Genomic DNA, 9,131 nt, shown 5'->3' with positions numbered 1-9,131 from the left:
CGTAGGGACAAAGGCTCTGACTGAACCGTTTCCTCAAGGAGATTTTACACCAAAGCGACACGCGACAAACGATACGAGGATTTCACGCCAAAGCGACACGGGTCCTTCGGTCCAAGGCAACTTTCACACCGAAGCGACACATGTTGCTTGGAAACGAGCCAATCAAGAGCAACATTTCACATCGTAGCGGCATGACGGGAAGCACAGGCCAGCGGTCGGTTTTTGAAATCCTCAAGCGATAAGTGTCGCGTGCCGCTTTTTTGCGCAATCTCACTAAAGCAAGACACTCATTGCATCGCGTATGCGCGAACAACAAACCACGGCAACATGTTGCAAGCTATTGAGGAAATGGCCCAGTTTGAGCGACGCACAAGCGACAAAGCGACACGTGTGGCTTATCGTGTCGACTAGAGCTGTTGTTGTAATGTGCATTTTTTTTAGTGTCGCCTATCTGTTGTTCGCAATCAACGCTTGCTAATAGACTGAAGGCACCATGTCGCTTGTCACTTAGTTGGGAAATCCCCCTGTAGAGCGTCGCTACGGTCTGAGCACCCTTCCTTTAAGGAGCTTTTCGACCGATGTAACAAGTAGCACGCGAATACGCCATATGAACGTGTCGTTTGCTATTTGGGCCCTCATGTGCAATGAATGCAATTTTACAGTCTGGAAGTGTGTGTCACTAGTGTGACAGTGTGAACATCCCGTGTCGCTTGTCCCATTGGTTTGAAAGTTGAAAGTGTCGATGGCACTAAGAAAGTTTTGTGGGGTTCCCCTTGTCGTTTCATGCAATCATCATTATCATCATCGCCGCGATTAGTTTAAAGCGGAAGAAAAGATACAGTAAATATCAAAAATACAAATGCTTCAGTGTGTGTATCTTTAAAAGAAATGATGATGATAATAATAATAATGAACCTAATTCACACACAAAAATTTAGTTGCCAAGAGCATTCCACGCGTATTTTTTCTCCCGTAATATTAACGAAACTATGACGATAACAGGACGTGGTCGACTGTCTAGAATGTTCGTTAATATCTTCGCGACCACTGTACCAAATATCATAGCAATTATCACATTCATAGAAATGCTTCATGTAAAAGAATCAGACGTTGCAGCGAAAACTCCATTTACTTCCATTATAAGCAGTCGAACACCAAGCACCGGGGTCAACACCAGCGCCTCTAGCGGATCATTTTCGAGTGGAACCAGCCAGAGAGCGCAGAACCGTGCGCGTTTTCCACACTACGTTATTCAAGGCGCTGTAGCTGTACTCATGAGATCGAAACACAAAAACGCTACATTCTGTGGCGAGCAAGGTTCAAGTTCGCTCAGCGATCATGTGAGCAGCGCTCGCGGAGGAACGCCTAGTTGGCTGTCAAGTAGCTGAGCTCTCAAATACTTGACGCACCCCTGTTAGTACGTTCTATTTATTCCACATAACATGTTTAGTAAAACACCATTTCAGACTTTGACGAGTAGCCAAAATTTCGCCCAGAAATGATGCAGTTTATTGATGGGGATTGTGCAGCAGAAGGGTATTTTAACAAAGATGAAGTTACCGGCAGTTCGCGTTTTGTCATGACACAGCAGCATCTGTGGCGCAACCACAGGTAGGTAGAGGGCATTGCCCCCAACCTTGGTCGGAAATCAATTCTATGGGGAGCAAGAGGGCAAACATTGAAGTAAAGAAAAGCAAGGATAGGAGAATCTAAGAGTAGCAGGACAATGATACTCAAGATGGAATTAGTTTTCATGTATTTATTTATTCTTCCAGACGGCCAAAGACACCTACAGGGGAGGGGGAGCACAGAGAGGCAATTACCATCCTCGATTTAAAATTTTATGTAAATAAAAGTACGTTTCAAAAACAAAATCGTAGATTCGTAAAAGTTCAGAGCCGTAGGAAAGGGGGGGGGATGAACATTATAAATATATAAGTTATAAAATAGAGAATGTGCGCTGTATTAAATTAATATTCTTTTCAGTTTGCAATAATCTGGATCTAAAAAGTTTCTTGCTAGCGAAGCTAGTAATATCATTCTTTTTGGTATTGTAAATTTCCAGAGAGAGAAGTAAGAACAACTATGTACTTCAGACTGTTACTGCATGAACAATTGATTGGATGAAAATAGTTCGAACATTTGAGATATTTATATAATTTTTACTGTTGGTCTGTTATGAGGCGAATGAATTGATTATGTAATGCAATTAAGTAATATCTTATATATGTATGTATTAAAGTGAATACATACACAATTAAGTGTTAACTTATTGCACATGTATTTTCTTATTTTTTACGTCGCTTCATGTTGCATATGTATAAAACATATGTTGTACGTACATGAAAGTTATACATGTCATACGTACAAAAATAATTATATTCGTCATGCATTTTCTGTTTTTCAAAAATACAGTTTGTGTATTTCAAATCGTTTGTCCAACACCAATGGTTTAGCTTGATTGAATTGGTGTTTTAAGGGACTAATTGGGACTGAACCTACAGTTTAAAGTGGGATCCGAACCACTGTGCCTCCACCAGGTATCGAACCCAGGGCCCCTTAACTACAATGCGACGGCGTTACCACTGCGCCATCGGGTAGGCCACCAATGCTTTAGCACCGACTTCTCTCTTCGCGAAATTTACGATGATAATAACGCAGTGGCGTGCGGTGACATTTAGACTAGGGTGCGCAACATGGGCCAGCCGAAATGGATTATGGGGCCAGAACCCCCCCATCCTCCCTGGCCATCATGTAATTCAGAAAATAACTTCTTTCTACAATTTTATAATGGGAAATTTCTCATCCTTGTATCAATATTCAAATGTAACGAGGTAAAATATATGTATGATAGTTTATATTCGCAAATATAGTTTGATAGTAGCTCCGTAGAGTCCAACAATTCAACTTCGATTATTTCCTTCAAGCAGTGCGGGAAGGAAATGGCACAATCACTTTCCGTCCTTTCAAATTTCATGTAATAAATGTAATAAATCTCAGTATCCTCTACTATTTCACAACACCTTTCGCAGAGGAAACCAACGAATAAGGCCAACAATAAAGTTTCACTGTTTTTCTACTCAGTCAATCACTCTGTAGAGATATTTCTTTCTCAAAAATCAAAATGCCTAATATACTACTTACCATCCTTCACAACTCCTGCCTGAAACAATTCTTCCAAATCAGGAACAGACCTTCCATTTCTGATTGTTTACACTTTTTTCGTAAATGCCGAAAATCCCTTCTCCAGAATGTCATCAATAACTCCCGGTCCCCCTATTTTATCACTTCACTGCACCGACAAACAATAGAGATCCTGTAATGCAAATAATATGAACGAAACACTCGCTGCAAATTTCACACGACAGAAGAAAGCAAAAGTCAACCTCCCACGGTACGGTGTGTCCGGTCCGCTATGCCCGAAAACCGCGCGTTCTTGTGGACGAATGAATCGGAGTTCCCAGTCGACAAAGTATTTTCGACGAAGTATTTTGTAGAAGGGAGATAATTAAGGACAAATAGAAAATACGTCAGCATACATCCCAGAACACTTCAAAAGATAAACTAAATTATGATAGGCACAATATAACATCCAATTCAGTGACATGGCGTGACTTTTTCAAAAGTCGGTCATCAGACATTATTATCTCCACCCTACCCCCCCCCCCAAAAAAAAAAAAACATGCCTTTGCTCTGGATTCTTGTTCATTTCAGTTATTTTTTTTTGTTGTTTTTGTTGTTGTTTTTTTCAATCCGCTCAATAATTTATTTAGCCACAATCACTCCTAGAAAGAACTACCACTCAAGAGAGAGTTACCGCGAAAATCCAGTGAATAGTAGTCGAACCTTGTCAACCATCTCTGTTTCTTTGCAAAGAGGTGGAAAGGGGAAGAAGAACCACACATTCGGGTCAGTTTGACGTTTCTGCGGTGAGCAGACGACAGAATTCCCCTCCTCCAGCGGTGGAAGGGAAGTCCAGATGCTACGTTCTACTGTTGCCAACTTAGTTTTTTGGAGCAAGGTTTGTCCAAATCACGAATCGCATCAAGTACTTATCTTTTCTATGCCCGACCCTGTGGCCGAGTGGTTAGCACATCGCGCTGCAACGCCAAGGGTCCCGGGTTCGAATCCCGGTCGGACTTGGTTGTTTGTGAATGTCCATTCATCAATTTCATCATTTCATCACTCATCTCCATCTTCGCAAATTAGCCAAGAGGCACAAAACGCGAAGTAAAATAAACTAAATCAATCATTATCTTTTCGTCTATTACGTAAACGGTCTCAGTTGTAGTTAAATCCAGCTTTGGCTTTGCAGTCTAGCTCTTGCTGCTTCAGAGAAATAGTATCCCCGTTTTAGGCGGGATTTAGCTCTTTTCTGGAAATCCAATGTGACAACACTTGCTGATCCGGTAGGCCGCAGCGGCAACAGGGCGCCTAACAGGGTTATACGTCAAAACATGGACGGAAAACATCGCCGACATTTCATCGACAGTACAAAACATCGACAGAACAAATATCGACAGTACAAAACATCGACAGCACAAAACATCGACAGTACAAAACGTCGACGCAAAAACATCGACGGCAAAAATATCGACACCGAAAACATCGAAGGCAAAAACATCGACGGTAAAAACATCGACGGCAAAAACATCGACGGTAATAACATCGCCGGCAAAAACATCGCCGCCAAAAACATCGACGTGAAAAACATCGACGGCAGAAACATCGATTGGAAAATCATCACTATCATTTTTGGTCATTAAAACCGTTAATATATTATACAACAGCCATGTTTTATTATTATCATTATTATTATTATTGGAGGAAGGTGAAAAGTAAGGGGAGCAGAGTAGAATGACGGGGGGGGGGAACAGGGTGGAAAGTAGAGGGGCGCCAAAAAGCCAACTCGCCCAGGTGAAATTTATATCTTGATTTGATTCGCTCCTTTGATAAGCAATAGGATTTGGTGTTGTGACAATAGCATGCGCACCTTCTGACACCCCAAAATAATATCATTATTAGCACTTGCTTCTTGCCCCAAAGCTCAAACAATGGAATCGTATACAATACAAAGTATCATGTTTCCTTCTGTTTTCTAGCAAGCTGCTTTTAACTTCATTGACGGGAACGTTGTATGCTCGTTAAATTGTGGATGTGGAACAAATATTTCCTTGATGACAATGGTAAGAAACCGACTGTTCAAAAGGGCTCCTTTACCTTCCCCGCCCACCTTCTGCACACAGCGGTGTCTGCAGAGCCCTTGTGACAGCCACTGGACAGAAGGCTTCAAAACATCGTCTGTCCTAAACATCAGGGTTTCGCCGAATCTCATATCAATTCTGCCAGTCACACAATGTTTTAGAATTAATAAATATATACAGGATAATCCTCTTCATACCAGAAGGGTTGCTAGAATTTTTGTCACAAATTTAGATTGTACATGAAGTGTTTGGAAGTGGTCGAAAAAACCGGCTTTTTTTTAGAAAAAAAACTAGTTTTTTTCAGCGGCTTTTTTGGCTGGGCTTTTTTCGGCTTCTTCCCCCAAAGTGTTTCAAATCAATGAAAATACATTACTTGGCTGCATTTATCTTATTTCACAGCTTTCATTTATCCCTCTACTGTAAAAAGATGCCAATATCTAAATTTAAAGTACAACTTTCAACATAGAATTCATAACTAGACAAAGCAGTTTGCAAAAATGACTGCTTTTATGAATGGATAGTTATCTTAAAATTTCAATAGGTTTTTTTATATATACACACTCACATAACTTGAGTACTTTTTCATAAATATATATTGTAAATAGTATAATTTTTAATGTTTGACAAGTCCACTTTATGCACAGATAGTATCATCGAGACTGGACCTACAGTTTAAAGTGGGATCCAAACCACTGCGCAATGTCCCTCCACCGGGTATCGAACCTGGGATTACTTGATTACAAGGCCACGACGTAACCAATACACCTTCGGGAGGCACTTTTCAATATTTGGATTTGCACATAAAGCAAAAGAAAAAGAATAAATCTTGCTACATCTTTTAACACACTTAATCAAATGTATCCTTTGCAACGATACTTCACACTGAATATACAGGGTGGCTCAATAAGTCACTTAACACCCTCAGTACAAGGCCACTGCGGCATGGAATGTGAAAATGGCGATGACCAATCATTGCCTGGCCAAGGGGGAACCACATTGACGCCACCCACACGGTCGGCGGCCATCTTGATGTCCGCCATCTTGATGTCCGCCATCTTGAATTCAACTTCAGAATTTTAAATGGGAAGGGGGTCGTGCGACATATCAAAATGGGCTAGAATTTCACGAGAAATGCAATGGTGAAGGTTTTTTCGACGTATCTTTAACTAGTAAAAAAGGTATGACTGAATTCTTGTACCAATTTGCTCCTTTTCGAGGTGTTAGAAAAATGCCTTAAAATTTGTTTAGCGCATCGGTAATGCATCGAGATCAAAGTGACGTCTAGGGAGAGAAGTTCGCATGTCATTGCAGAAGTTTTAATCGGATACATCGATGAAGAGCTGCGCATTATAAATGGTTGTCGCGAACAATTTACAGTGTGACGCTTCCATTGAATTAAAAGTCCTTCACAGTGACAAGGCTAATGTTTATGTTCATAAGGAAGTTTATAAACAGAATATGCGACCCTTGTCATCTGATAAAATAGCTTTGGACAGAAACTACTTCTCAACGTTCCCATAAGTGTTCTGGTGTTCTTCCCTATTGAAAAACTCTGTAAAAAGTACCTTCTTCCATAAGCAAGGATGAAGAAAACTGTTTATTTAACAAATCCAAGTAGCCCTAAGCATTTAAGGTTCCGTTGATGGAAAATTGACTAACCAATCGTGGTCCACACAGCACGCCACACCATTAACTCACCAACACTAACCATTCAGCTTTGATCTGTCGAAAATGGGTTATCAGATAAAAAGCATCGAATATTCTGTTTATGAACTTCCTTCTGAACATAAACATTAGCCTTGTCACTGTGAAGGACTTTTAATTCAATGAAAGCGTCACACTGTAAATTGTTCGCGACAACCATTTATAATGCGCAGCTCTTCATGGATGTATCCGATTAAAATCGTGTGCAATGGCATGCGAACTTCTCTCCCTAGACGTCACTTTTGAACTCGATGCATTACCGATGCGCTAAACAAATTTTAAGGCATTTTTCTAACACCTCGAAAAGGAGCAAATTGGTACAAGAATTCAGTCATAACTTTTTACTGGTTAAAGATACGTCGAAAAAACCTTCACCATTACATTTCTCGTGAAATTCTAGCCCATTTTGATATGTCGCACGACCCCCTTCCCATTTAAAATTCTGAAGTTGAATTCAAGATGGCGGACATCAAGATGGCCGCCGACCGTGTGGGTGGCGTCAATGTGGTTCCCCCTTGGCCAGGCAATGATTGGTCATCGCTATTTTCACATTCCATGCCGCAGTGACCTTTTACTGAGGGTGTTAAGTGACTTATTGAGCCACCCTGTACATTGTATATTGTACGCGAAGGATGATCAGAATTTAACACAATTTTAAAATTAAATTGCGAGTCCTCAGTGCTCAACTGGTTTTCATAATGTTATTATACTTACATTGCAAGAATTAAACAACACAACTCAACATCCAAAATATTATTTCACTTTATAACATTTGATATAAACTCATTTTCGATTTCTGACAAAAAACATTTTAGTCAATCTTCTTACATATAACAAAAACGAATCGAAATGAACAACTTAAAACAAATATCGACATTGATACAGCGTTCTTAATCTCAATAGTTCACTGTTAATTTTATAAACTTGTACGCAATAGAAATAAAGTAAATATTAGATATTTGTGAATGTAGAAGACAGTCACACCTTCATGATACAGTTTCTTCTTGAACTATTTTTTATAAACTAAATCTAATATCAAACTCCTTTACATTTGTATTTGGCGTAAATATTTGTTCTCTGGCTTTCAAGTGTATCAAGCAACTACCACCCCCCCCCCCTTGCCGCCACTCCACTAAACTTGGTCATGGAACAAGATGTGGTGTATTTTGGCCACCTAGTGTAGTGGTTCTCAACCGTTGTGCGACCACAGAATGGTATATTCATTTTATAAAGGTCAATGCCCTGCTCAAAACATTCTAATTTCTATTTTTTTAACTTTATACATTAATATGCACCCTTGAAATTAAGTATTAATAAATAATGGAATACGATATATGTCTAGCATTGTTGACAAATATAAAATTTGTTTAAAATACTTGGCAACCATTTGATTTAATGAACTCTTGTTGCCTGGTATATTCATGCCATGGCTCGGTACTCGGCCATAGCCTGCCTGCCAGTTGATAGACAATGCCCTAGGCCCTGAAACTGAGGCAGAAACAAATAGATTCGCCACAAATGGCATTCTTTTTTAAATCTGGCTTTCTGGCAGTAAAATTTTGTTTGTTTAAGCTCACTTTATGCTCATTGTCGTTAATTGCTGTTGGACCTACAGCTTAAAATGGGCACTGTGCTTTCATTGGGGATTGAACACGGATCCCCTTGATTACAAGGTGACAAAATTACTTTCTCCCATCAGCAGACCTGTACCCAGGGGAGGGTCCATGCCCCCCACCTCCTCGAGCTATGAAATATTTAAATGTGAACCTATAAAAAATCCATATTAACCCTCTGCTGGGCACGTTGGAAATAATACGTGGATGGGCACTTGGGGTCATTTAAGGCCCCGGCTTTATGTTTTAAGGAAATTGAAATTGGTAGATATTATATTGCATGCAAATCATTACTGTAACTCAAATAAGTGTTTTCACCTTAAATTTATTTTATCTTTGCGATAACACTGCAGCGAGGCCAACCAACAATCCAATTATGAGAATTCTTAAATCTCCCTTAGAAATTTCAGATAACTCCTGTTTCTAAACCTACGGAAAGATCACGATATAACCATTCTTTTTATGTATTTGACAATAACAACATAGTTTTACTTGTTTTTAACAAATTAGGAACATCATAGTCTATAATCATGTTTTCAGACTTTAGATTAATCATCCGGGAATCTAACCCGGATCTCCCGCGTACAGTCAGACGCCATACTGACTGTAC

At 39.8% G+C, this 9,131-nt stretch overlaps 1 protein-coding gene across 1 annotated transcript in view; it reads right to left on the bottom strand.

The window, feature by feature from the left end:
• The window catches only part of LOC145980581 (F-box/LRR-repeat protein 5-like), a 59,132-nt gene extending 51,404 nt beyond the window's left edge, over positions 1-7,728 (bottom strand). Inside the window, exon 1 of the mRNA XM_083113618.1 lies at positions 7,623-7,728. The gene's annotated coding sequence lies outside the window, so the exon portion shown is untranslated. The remainder of the gene's footprint in view (positions 1-7,622) is intronic.
• Between the last annotated feature and the right edge of the window lie 1,403 nt (positions 7,729-9,131).

The sequence above is a fragment of the Lepisma saccharinum genome, chromosome 28 (assembly GCF_977018435.1).
Source record: "Lepisma saccharinum chromosome 28, izLepSacc3.1, whole genome shotgun sequence".
Classification (NCBI taxonomy): Eukaryota; Metazoa; Arthropoda; class Insecta; order Zygentoma; family Lepismatidae; genus Lepisma; species Lepisma saccharinum.
The sequence above is the reverse complement of the archived record's forward strand: the minus strand, read 5'-3'. Positions and strand labels throughout refer to the sequence as shown.